Source organism: Pempheris klunzingeri, chromosome 19 (assembly GCF_042242105.1).
Source record: "Pempheris klunzingeri isolate RE-2024b chromosome 19, fPemKlu1.hap1, whole genome shotgun sequence".
NCBI lineage: Eukaryota > Metazoa > Chordata > Actinopteri > Acropomatiformes > Pempheridae > Pempheris > Pempheris klunzingeri.
This window is the reverse complement of record NC_092030.1, coordinates 19,150,392-19,164,046: the sequence shown is the minus strand read 5'-3', so window position 1 is coordinate 19,164,046 and position 13,655 is coordinate 19,150,392.

The window sequence follows — 13,655 nt, the reverse complement described above, 5'->3', positions numbered from 1 at the left end:
TGCAGGTCTTAGTGTTGCCATCTTAAACCTGTACGACTGAAAAAGATACTAAACCGCATTCTGTGTGTATTAAGACAGAAACCCTCTATTTCTTATCAGAAACTGAAACAATAAAATGTTGGCCAACTTCATTGGTCTAAATGCAGGAGGAAGGTTTCTGCTCCAGGCTTGGCATTGTGCAGGTGCTCCCTTATAAACCTATTAGACAGCAGCTTAGCAGCTTGAGTGCAGCCTAATATTTCTGTACCAGGACGTGTTCGCTGTTCCAAAGTTTAGGTTAAAGTCAGCGTTATCTCTCTGTTGCAACTGCAGCCCTTTGGAGCCTTGTGTGCAAGGTTTGCAAAATCAATATCTTTCTACAATTGTCATCAAATCCATCGTGTAGGTAAACTTCTCCAGATCTGAAGATCTGAAGTTGCTGCTGTTGGAGTATTTGAAGACTTACTAGCTTCACAAGAGACTTTAAGGAGGGAGACTTTAGTTTAGATCTACGTGTCCTACTTGGTTGCATTTGGCTTGCAGACTGTCATTTCTGTCTTTCAGCATGAGGCAGGTGAGCAGACCCTGCCTCATGTTGATCCTTCTTCTTGCTCTGCAGCCACCTCAGTGTTCCCCTCCGCAGCCTCTGGTGCTGTTTTTGTTTGTTCTGCAGCTTTAACGGGCACATTATGGCCTCTCACATCCGATCTTCCTCGAGGTCGGTCCGACCGCGGCAGACTGTCACGATCCCAGCCGTAGTTTCTGAGTATTGGTGCTCACATCCACCTCCGTGTACTCAGAGAAGCCCGACACTGTCAGCTGTTACGGTGCTGGAACATTTTGTTTGAAAGTGACAAAGAGGAATGCAGAGCAGAATGATGGAGACACTAGATGTCCGCTGGCAAAGACCTGCGAGTTTTCCCACACGAAGTTCAGGATTTAGAAATGACTGTTGGCCTACATTTGTACTTACGCCTATAACTAAGATCAAATTTCATCCCGAGAGGCCTCTAAATAAGCATCATGAGTCAAGTGACCTTGTAATAGAAGTCTTTCTAATGGTTGAACCTTCCAGTGCTTGTGAGGATATTATACAATTATCTGTCCTTGTGTTGGTGAAACAGTCAAACTGCTTTAGTCTTTACAGGCCGGTTGTTGTAAAGACGTTTCTATTTGATTCAGTTTGGGTTTTTAACATTTTTAATGAAATATCTCAATGTGTACAAAACACTGGCACTAATGTTCATTCGTACAGATATTCACGGTCCCAAATGATGCATCCCAGTGACTTTGGTGATCTCATGACTTTTCCTGTTCCTCTAGTGTCACCGCCTAAGCAGTCTCATAAAGCCATAGACTGTTGCCAGATATACACACTATACACACACTGTACAAAGTGAAATATGGACTTTATACCCATTCCATCCAGTTTTAAAGTCGCCACAGCTGTAAATGTGTTAAACTCCAGTCAATCCTTCATGCTGGTATTAGCCTCTGTGCTTAAAAACAGCCACACAGTGCTACAAGCATGGCTATAATCTACAATAGAGCCACATTAGAAAGTATAAAAATGTCTTAACTGCATTAATATCTGCGTGGCGTCCTGATGTAGTGCTTCTTACAGGGTAATGTGTGCGTTCCAGGTACAGCTGCAGTTCAACAGGGACCTGCCTCAATACAAGTGAACCAAAATTAGCCAACAGTTCTCAGAACTGTCATGGTGTTGCTACACATTGTGATACACTCTGTATTTGTACAGCGTTATATCATTGTTTGCTTAAAGAGCTGCCTCAAATTTACACAGCCAGCTCTCCGGCTGGTGCAGGTCTGCTTTTTAACCGTCTGCTTTCCATCCAGTTAAACGAACATTGCTGATGTTTTGTGTATTATCATTATTATTACTGTGTGACTGGGGGCTGTTTTTCCAACACGTTGCCATACAGAAACATGACTTAAAATATATTCTGAAAGCAATGTGAAGACGGTACCGAGCTTTTCCTTCATGAGGTCAGATAGGAGCCGATATAAAAATGTGATTTCCGTATGAGCCAGTCGAGCAAAGGTTACTCTGTTGCCTAAGAAAACCTGTTTGCATTAGTCACGCCATGCAGCCCCGCTGAAACATGCTGGACTGCCATTAATCATGTTTTTCAAGGAAACTTTTTCCCGAGAGTCTGTGCTATATTTGAATTGGCTCTGCTCTCGGTGCAGAGTCCCCGGCTCTGTGTGAACATGTATCTAAATCATCTGCCATGGCTCTGTCAGTGCGCTGCACGCTGCTCTCCACTCCACCATTAGACATATGTAATTGAAAAATGGGTAATTTCACGCTCTGCCTGATGATTCTGTGAGCTGAGTGAATTCCTCATGCCTGTGCTGTGAACTGAAGATGACACAGATAAAGAACATACTTCATAACTTCATACTTTAGGCCTGTAGATATAATCTGAATCTGAATTTTCACTTGAAGGGTACAAGTCATCATAATGACTTATTGCATGAATGAATTAATCATGAATTCCTGTTGCTCGCTATTAACAAATGATCAAGCAGCTGTGATTATTCCACACTTAATAGATCATCAGTTAAGGAATGTTAATTCACAGTTACTTCTTACATTCATTGATATGCAAACAAGTAAACTGGATTCCTGCCAAAGGTGAACTCAAGAATAATGTGAGGAACTTCATGAACTCATTTTTAGTTTTTTTCTGTTTTTAGCAAGTGTTCTCTACCGTGCTACACTTTCAACAACAGTTTAAATATAATTAAAAGCACTCGTGTTTCACCCACTAGGTAGTGAATGTGTCAAAAATGCAACTGGGTCATGAAAAGTGTTGCAGTGTTTGTATCTGACTCAGTTTGAAAGCAGAACAGCTGCTGTTCTCATAGAAATGTGAAGCTTTTTTGGTTTGAAGATCCTGAAATAAGTGGTTACATATCAACTAATCTATGATGCATCCAGCATTAATTCATGCACTAAATCATCATGATTCATGCCTTGGTGAAGTATTACAGTAGTTTGTACCCTTACTATAGTTTGTCACTTGGGTTGGGATGTTTTTCTAATTCTCTCTAAAACTGGAGAAGCAGCTGAGGATTGTTTCTTGTGAAGCTATAGAGCACATATGCAAGAAGTCTGACTCCAAGCTGACTACAGCAAAGACACTGCATACTTTGCCTGAGGGGGGGTTGTGTGCTCAAAACCAGCTTTAAACAGAAGACACAGAATACACAGGATACCGAGCATGACAGTGAATAATGCTGTAAACACTGTAATGTGCAGACAGCATGTAGCAGCAGGGCTGCTTGTGGGCAAAATGGATCCTGCACTAAAATAATTACTGTTAAGTGTCTTGGCATTACCACCAGTGGATGTGTTGCCATGGTTACTTACCTGATTAAAATCACACGGAGAAAAGACAAATGTGGCTCAAAGTTATTCTTGACCATTGTGTCGTTTTGTGGCTTAACCCTTTAACTTAATTTAGTATTTACATTAATCACCACTTTTACCAAACACCTTTTCATATCAAACAAGTTATTTCACACTTATCTTTCAATGTAATGTATATTTAATGTTTCTAAATGTTGTGTTGTGTTATTCACAGTGCTGCTGTGTGTGCACTGCACTCGTGCTCCAGTTCTGTCTCTGAAAGATCTGATTGATCACTGGGGGCAAAAATATAATCTTCAGCATCAGTCATGCTCATTTCACAGCCGTTAAAATTCAGATCTGAACGGCAGTTGTGCTCTGCAGTGAAGATGCTGCTCAGACGCTGTGCAACAGTGAAACCCTCCGATCAGTAAAAGACAATGTTCACAGCATTGTCTGCTATTACCTGCAGCCATGATGGGCATTGGGATTCATCTTCTGGGGACCATGAATGCCAATCTGTCAATAGTTCAAACACAAGTGACCAGAGTAATGGACTGAAACTTAAAGGAGCCACGCTGCTAAAAACAGCACTCTTAACTCGGTTCTCTAAAGAAAAGCAGAGATTTTGACACCAAACACGGTTTAAGTTTCAGTTCTTTATTTTATTATTTACAGTGAAGTTCTTAACCCTTTTCACTCTTTGAAATACTACTCTAAATTTCTGGTGGTCACTGGTGGTTTTTCAAAAAATTAAAAATGTTATGGTGAAAAGGTCAATGAAGTCACCATATATATTGTTTCTTGCCGGTCTGTCATGTAGCCTGATTGTCGCTGACTGGCTTGGAGAAATCTGGTAGTTCTGCTGCCTCATGGTGAGACAAGGGGCGGCATTTTGAACTCCCACTTAAGTTACCAAATACGGTCAGTTGCCCGATAAAGGGTTAAATCTGAGGCTTCCTCCAACAGCGTTCAAACAATTAGAGAAACGTGCAGAACTAAGACTTAAATAGTTCAGAGAGACAAACATGCAGATTTGAGGGTAAAATGTAATGTAGGTGTAATATTTCTATCGATTAACGGTTAAAATATGGTGACCGCACCTCATTAGTCTGAAGTGATCAACAGTTGGAAATGATCCAATGACTGGATATTATTTTCCACGTGTAATGATGCACAGCTCTTTATGGGCATGATGCTGCACAGTCACACACACACACACACACACACACACACGCACACACACACACATGGCATGAGGGATTGTGGAAAACGATCCCATCATAATCATCCATCATTGCGATCGTCACCTCCTGACGTCTGTAAGCTTCGACAATGGATGCAGCCATCTGACGTGTCATCAGAAATGAGAGACGGCTGAGTGTCAATGACCTATTTGTGCACATACCAACATGCATCGGGGTCTATAACTTATAAAGATGGTGAGTGATCTCCGCTAATGGATCCCTATGTCATAGATTAACAACAGAGCTCATTTAGTTAATCACTGAGGATTGGATCAAATTTATAGGTTTGATGCTATTGTCTATTTCAGATAAGCAGAGCAATCACATAAAAGCCCCACAGGCCAGATCTCTGACCTCTGATTAAAAGCCAAGAAAGCAGAGCTGACGGCCACATTAAACTGAATTATTTGGCTGGTTTTGATCTCTTTTGTTCTGCATGCAGTTGTTCTCCTCCCTCTCAGTCCAAATTGAAGCGATCTTGTAATCCTTACATTACAGCGCGTTCCCATTCCTCCCTCGCTTTACGTTGAGAGCATTAGGAGCAAATACATTTCATTAGATCACTGCAGATGTACATCAAGTTGGACCTGAGCCTAAGAGGATTGTGTCTGTGTTTAGAGCGTGCATGTGGAACCGCACATATGACTCCAGGGTCAAGCGGCCTCATTGCAGTCCCACATACTACAGATCACAACTCTTTATTTCTTCACCTCATCAAGTTGCCATCTGGACTTCTGGCGTTTTGGGTTCAAAGCTCCTTACAGCAAATTGTGACAATTTCCATCAACATATACATTTGTTGGTGAATGTATAGTAGAAGTCGTGTTCGGTAATCCTGATTTAAAAAGCTTGTTTTCTAACTAAAGGACATGCTGTCCTTTGCTGTGCTGCACATGTCGGCACTTCGCATGTTGACTTTGACTTGCTTGCTGGTCAGGAACTAAATGAGAAGATTGAGGTCACTTTTGTGCGATAAATATGAAGCTACAGTCGGTTAGCTTAGCTTAGCTTAGCATTAAAGGCCACACTCTGTCCGAAGGTGAAACAATGTGGCCAGCAGCAGCTCTAAAGCTCACTTTAGACGTCTGGTCTGTTTAAAGTGGAAGTGCTTAATCATCAAATATTGATTGCACAGTTTAATGGCTTTAGAGTAATGATGCTATCAGCATTTTGATTGGTTCTCTATAAGCCACACTTTTACTATGTACTTCTGTCTGCCGCCGCCACGACCTCATGGGAAATGTATGACCCGTTGATCAGCCAGTCAGACTTTTACCTATTTACTAATACAACAGCATGCTTTACTCTGCCTTTATCGTAGCACTGCTGATAGCGGGGTTAGCAGTGGCTTAGCAGAACATATGAAGCTACATTGGGGTCAGGGTGAAATCAGGGTTTGATCATTTTCTTGCGTGAAATGCTGGGGACAGAAGTTGTCTACTGCCCCTTTAATTTATATAATAGCCAAGTTTGTGGTCACGTGTAAGATCGCTCCCGTGCAGCAACATCTATTGTCTTTTAAATATGAGCTAATTAGTGAGATTTAAGTGCTGGTAGATGGATTTTTTTTTTTTTTTACCTTTTTGGGAAAGTCGGGCTAGCTGTTTGCCTGTTGACATGCTAAGCTAAGCTAAGCTAACTGGCTGTAGCTTCATATTTGTCACTTCATGCAGACACCAGAATGGTATCAATTTTCTCCTCAAAGTGTCTGCAAGAAAACAAAAGGGTGCATCATTAAAAATGTTAAACTATTCCTTTAAACTGCACTATGCATGCATGCATGCGCGCTTTTGTTTCGCCTACATGTTGTGGAAAAGCTTCTCCAGGCAGTTGTGAAAATCCCTTCATGATATCTGTTGTACCTGTTCATGCTCCCGCTCTCTCCCCTGTGATGATGGTTTTAGCCGTGCGGCTCTGACTGTGACATAACATCCCGGCTCAGAACGGGAGCACATGGGCTCGGTGATGGGGATTACAGCTCATTCTTCAGAGCGCCGGGTTTATTTTAGGGTCCGACTGGATAAAACAGGATTAGCATCACAATGAATCCCCGGGCATTCAAACCCAGAGGTCAGCTCCTCCGTGGCCTTTGACATTTGAAATGTTTATAAATCCCCATCTGTGTTGTGATAGCTAAACATAGATTTGATCAGCTGTCATTCCAGTGAGGTGTCCGTTTTTGATAAGTGCTGTGCTTTTTTAGAGGCTCTGCGCAGTGCTGACAGGTTTTAGCCACCAGTGCAGTTTCACTGTAGCTGCAGGTCCAAAATGATTTAAGGTACTTTTTATTTTTATTGTTCTGTGTGGCCATATACTATGAACTAAACATGGATAGAAAAGAATTATTGCAGTCGCTCTCCATCTCTAATGCTAGCTGATGTTCTGGATATGTATATCACATAAATAACAACGTGCTTATAATTTATTTATACAGCACTTTACTGAACAGATTACAAAGTGCTTCACTGAAAAACAAAGTAAACAGTAAAATAAATCAAACCAAGTTTAAGAGAAGGCTTTCTGATAAAAGATTCAAGGTTTTATTCTCAAATTGTTTGAAATTAACATTTAAAAATAATTGCAAACAAACAAGTCTCAGAGTTTGTTGGATGAGCCGCAGGTACGTTTTAGCTCATTATCATAGTTTTTTGAAAGATTTAGAGAGATTTTCTAAAATGATAGTTGAAAACGGGAACTTAAAACTCGGCCTAAAACTTTTTAAAACCAGCAGGTCCTCAGCAGAGGTTGACAATGACAACTAGAAAAATATTTGGTAGGTGTGAAAAACAGAGTATATGTGTGTGCATGTGTGTGTGTGTGTGTGTGTGTGTGTGTGTGTGTGTGTGTGTGTGTGTGTCTAATCTAGCGAGGAGGATTTTATAAAGGATAAAAGAGCAAATGAGAAAAGATGAAGTTGCAGTGAATGTTAATGTGATAACGAATACTAGAGCAATAAGCAGAGACTGAAGACAAGTGGAGGCTAATAGTCAGCTGACAAGCATTCTGTCTTTCAGCGCCATCCTCACGTTCACACACTTCCTCTTTGAAACTGCACAAACCACAGCTGTCTAACGCCGGCCTCGGAGGAGCAGTTTTGTGGCTTACATGTCTTGTTTAAGGGCACCATTATGGAGAAGAAACTAGTGTTTCTGAGATCTGTGACAGTTACAGCCAGGTTACGACACACTGACGGTTTCCATCATCTCGACTGAAATAGTCCGCAGCTCCAAGCCTGAGGGGAGGCTCAGATTTGCTCAAATACCGAGACGCTCGTGATTTCACACTTTAAATAAATGTAAATTCTACTGGATTAACTATCAGACACTACTAAACACATATTAAAACAAACACTTGCTTCGGGGCTCACTAACATCAGAGTTACAGCTCACAGGCTGAAGGGAACAAGAAGAGGCGTAGTGTCGGTCATGTGCAGCCTTCCAGAGGATATCAGCACACCACCAGACCTTATCGAAGTAACAGAACTGCTGCGAAGAGCATGAACCTTTCTGTGGCTGCCTACTGGACTCTGTCCCACACGGGGTGACCCACACGGTGACACCCTTTAGACTGGGCTGGAGCTGTTCGAGGCTCATTTACATATCACCTAAACATGTTAGCTTTGTTATTATGGGAACGTTAACAAGCTGACGTTGTTAGAATTGTGCGTTCGCTCTTATTCTCCTGCACATTATTAACACCTCCACCACGTTATGCTCAGTGTTGCTGAGGTTGTGTCTCGTGTTGATTCAGACTCACAACACTTTATAATTGGTCAACTTCTGACACACACACTAAAGGAAATATCAGTGACAGTAACGGTTGGAAATGATTCATTCCTTATGGCTTTGGGCGAAGCCTTGAAGGGGGAAACATAATTAGAAAACTGTTGACTTTTTTTTACTATCTTACTCTGGAATAAAATCTAATGTCTTAGTTTTAGAGGCAGCAGAGATTCTGTTGTCCGTGCTGTTTGTGTTGTGACCCAACAGACCTGTTATAAAATGAATGAATTAAGTCGTAATGGAATCATAAATTATGGTCTGTCCTGCTCTCCAACCAGAGCACTTTGACGTCCATCTGCACACTTTTACTAATCGGGGCTGATGTCACTGCAGCTGGGTGGACCCTGCCTCGTTAATTATTGAGAGACCTATATAACACATTAGCAATTAGATAATCGCCTCAAGCACCATCTTTGAACATAGTGAGGAGACGGCATTATAGATTTACATTCCACTTGGTCTGGAATCTTTTTGGATTCAAACTTAACTTCACAGCTTACATATTTCTCAATGACACTGGATGTTCATGTCTAAGTTAGTTTAAGAAACATGTTCAGGTATGATGTGAGTTTAACACTCAAACACTTTGAGTCTGAGTCTAAATGTCAAATATTGATGGTGCAACATGAAAAAAGTTAATTGATTTCTTACTTATACTTGACTAACAGTAATGTTCAGGGGTAGTTAGCTGTGGGCTACAACTTGAGCCCAGTATATTTGCTTATATTTGTTTACATTTGGGCAAAGTGGCATCAATAAGTGTGCCGAATTAGCTATTAGCAGTTCTTGTTTGCAATGTACTCATGTGTTTGCAGATAAATATCACTGGCTCACTTTGACACTGAGAAAAATTTAAAAACATGATGATTCATAAGCAAGTTCTTAAGTTAGAAAGAGACTTTTTTTTCTATTATATCTTAGCAGATTCGCAATTGACAATTTTTCTTTCGCCTGCCTCTGATTGGTTAAGTTTAAGCATGATCTTCCTCTGATTGGTTAGTCAAAGGGAAGCTCCTTTAGCTGCTTTATTGCTGCTTTATTGTACGTTTTACTCTAAATGAGACCGTAATTCACAAAACGCTTCACTTCTCAGAGCCAGAAGCAACTATGGCTGCGACTAACTTCCTGTCCGACATTTATTTCACTTATATCAACTTAAAAAAAAGAATACATGCTCTTTTTGTAAGAACTTTGCTCCCACATACACTGAGGTTTTGACCTGTCTACTCAAGTTCAAGGACTGCTGTCAACCTCTATCACCGCTTAAAATGATTGCAGTCAAGATAGACTGTATGCCTTCATATCTGCCAGATGCCACATATTGCTCCGACAAGAGTCGCTTAGTCAGGATATAATGGCCTCGATTATTGATTAACAGTCTGAGTATTTACAGCGCACTCGCTTCCACAGGGCTGTGCACTCTGCAGCATGTGACTCGGTCCTAAAGTCATCTTCTTTGACTGGAGACGTCCTGTAAGAGTGGAGGCTGAGGTTGTTTACAGTGTGACTAATCAGGCTGCGTCTCTCAGGGGTCAAACATTCATACACCTGGAGGCTTCCCAGGCTAAGCACATGTTAGACACTAGGCCATTCGACTGGAGGCGAGCGGAGTGTGTGTCTGAGTCGGCCCTGTATGTATTTTAAGAACGGTTGATTGCGGACAGAAGTGTAACTGAGGACAAAACTGACAATCCCAGTTTGTTCTCAGTGTTATTCCTTCAGTCGAAGCTAAAGTCTTTACTTAAAGGTTAGTCGGTGCTATTCTGGGAAGCAGGTTTCTGGAGTTATCTTTGCTGGGTGACACCCAGATCATTCCTCTTTGTACATCGGCCCATGTTTCAGATCTTAGGTGGTTTCTGTTTCGTTAATCATCAAAGTTTTTCTAAATAAGTCAATGAAAAGGCTTCCTGGAACGTGTTAATTTCCACAAAAAAAGATTTGAGCTGCTTGTGGATTTCCTGTGAATTGTGATTTTATCTTTAATCTAACTCTGTTTGACAAAATAGCCTTTTTTTCCTGGAAATGTGGCTCGCTGCTGAAATACTTTTCTAAAGTTGCTCCAAAGTGCTGAATCACAGAGGAATCATCTTGAAATGTATGTCGCTGACCAAAGGCTAGTTGATACTTTGTGAGGCGATGACTGATGGACTTTGGTCCCAAATTACTTCCCTGAGATCTCTTTCTGAGAGGTGCTCATCAGCGCTTCAGATATATCTGTTAAACATTACCAGAGTGCTGTGCAATGCCAGAGCCCCTGCTCCCTCTATCAGGGGTTTTGAAGATAAGCCGTCTGAACCTGTTGCCTTATCTTTAAACCTCATCCTTTACAGCTCTGTAACCGGTGTGGCTACATTACAGTCCGTGCATCGAAAAGAGGAAGAATTTCTTCTCTTAACGGACCAAGAGACAAAAACCATATGGCCAGAAGTTTGGAAAAAGCACTTTTTACATTTACCTTTTACATTTTACATTCTCAGTCTTTATCCTGCAAAAAAAAAAAGAAAAAGAATTGGAAAAAAATGTGGAATTGACCCCAGTGGGCCGGCTTATATAAGATGAAGTCCTGCAGAAGTTTCACATATAATTTGCTTTATAATATCTCAGCTGTTTCCCACTGTGTCCGTCCTTATGTAAACTCTAAGCCATTGAAAATCCCTGCCGTTAAATACTCTCTGCAGATTATCACCATTAATCACAGCTGTAGGAGCTGCAAAGTCCATTAGCATCACCACCCATGAGCTAACAGTAAAGTAGCCTGTGATAATAGCTCATGACTAAAAGGGCCACTCACACCATGTCGTCATGATGCTCTACTTTTTGAAATATTTATGCCTGTGGTTGTGCTATGGTTTCATTTATTGATCCACACTGCAGGTCACCAGAAGCTAGTCTAGAGCCGATGTGGTTTACTCGTGACGTTGAGCACCTTTTAACCATGACACAACCTTCACTGCTTCTTTTACTCAGTGGAAAGTGTCGTTTATGTTCCAAGATTGTTTGCAGGTCTATGTTGTAGATTAATGACCTCATTCCAGAAATGTGTAAAAAAAGTGTATTTTACAGTATTTTAGGAGTTTTGCACATCAGAATTCTGCTAAATTCTCACAATTTGAACACGAAGTGTTGTCTTTTACATAAATGCAAAACATTAAATCACATGCTCCCTCCTCAGAATACACCTCGTATTCACACACGCTTTGGTATCAGTGCTTTAAAGCATTGCAACATACAGTAACTGCTGATTACTAATCACCTCTGTGACTGATTCCAAATCTATTGCAAGAAGAAAAGGAAGGAAATGCATTGAATTCCCTTTAGATTAAAGTTGCAGTGTAAAGACTGTTGACTGTGTGCAGATGCACCAATCTGACTTTTTCAGTTCTGATACCAACACCTGGACGTTAGTGTTTCCTCACTGTGTGGAAAAGCACACATAAAAGCATGGCCGCCTTCTAAAGACTCAAAAATACTCAGTTTAATGTTTTAAATAACAAAGAAAATCATCAAAACCTCTTTGAAAATTAACAACTTTTTAGTTTTAGACACATTTTTGTCCAATGTTATGATGCTTTTATGTTTTAGGAAACTTAACTTTGCACTGAACACACAGATATAAATCTACTGGCTTTTTTTTTTATAAAATAAAAAGTAATAATTGTGCACCAGCAGACTACATTGATTAAGTTGGTTGTGTTGTATTTTGCAGAGCTGCCGTCACCCCTCTAAACATTGGTTCTGAAGATGAAATGGCGAAGGGGTCGTGTGCACCGTGCGTGAGTCCAGAGAAACGTAAGTTGTGATATTTACCTCCCGGATACTTTAGTGGTGAACTGTCTTATTACTGCACCAAACGGTCCGTTTAGGTTTGAGTTTAGTTTCTTTGTAATCTATGTGTAAATGATGTTGCCAATGATAAATGCAGTTTTTCTGGACGATCACTTGAATTAAATAGATGAGCCCCCAATATCCAGTCCAGCCATTTGAGTCGGTAGCATCCCATCATAACAGTAGTGTAAGTTGGGATTTCATGATACATACAAAGTATTTTAGCTTATTTTAATTTGGATAATTACTCTCAAAAGTTTGGTGTGTTTAGAAAAACAAACTATGATCGATACAGAACTGGAAGAATTAACTCTCCATTATCAATATTTACAGTAACACATCATGTTCAAAAAGTAAAATGCAACTTTTCAAAGTTCAATTGTACACTTATCTTAAACGGTGACATCTGTGTAAGTGGGACACGCTTCTAATTAGCACGTGGGTAGTGATGTTTTATCTGATCTGTTAGCTAATCCGCATTCTGAGCGAACAAAGTGAAGCAGTCGAACAAGTATTCAGATCTTCAGCAGCAGTTCAGTGTTCAAATAAATCATTACAAGTCCGAGTTACTTATGGACTATTTATGAACAATACCTACTTAGTTTTATCAGCAAAATGTATATGTAAAACAATCATTGTGCAGAATATGGCAGGATTATTGGCATTAAACGAGATAAGACAAATGTAAACTAATTTATGTAATTATTAAGTTTATCTATAGAGATCATGACGAGCTTAGAAAACCATCTGTAGCTGTAACTAGAGGAAGTTTCTGGTGAAACACAAAGAAGTTAGAGGAGAGAAAAATGTCCCTGCTGACATGGTGCTCCAGTTTTGTTGCATATCTGCTGCGACGGTCACGTCCACTGAGTTTGTACCTTTCAAACATCAAAGATGTTTTTGCAAGACGAGGCAAAAGCCTCCAGCTGTCATTAAAAAAAAAAAAAAAAAGGCCTGTGAAAGTCTGAAAGTAGCGAGTGTTAAACTAGCAGTACAAATTAAAATCAGTTAAAAGGTTCTCAACATCACGAGTAAACCACATCTGCTCTGGGCTAGTTTCTGGTGACCTGCAGTGTGGATCAATGAATGAAACCGTAGCACAACCACAGGCATAAATAAAAAGTAGAGCATCATGATGACATGGTGTTAACGAGCTAATATTTGTTTTTTTTCCACCTGTTTTGACAAATAGTCGACTCATTGAAAATGAAAAGATTTAAAAAATGGTTAGTCTTATATCTAATAACCTTCAAACTTTAGACATTTTTCTAAAAACGATAGTTCTTAAATAGTTTTAGTCGACAATGAAAATCATCCTGAAAACCATCATCATCAGGATTCATCATCTGGGGACCATGAATGTCATAAACAACATTTTTGGCGATCCATTAAATATCTGTTGAGACACGGTGAAGGATAAAATAAAATAATAACACGAAAACAGAA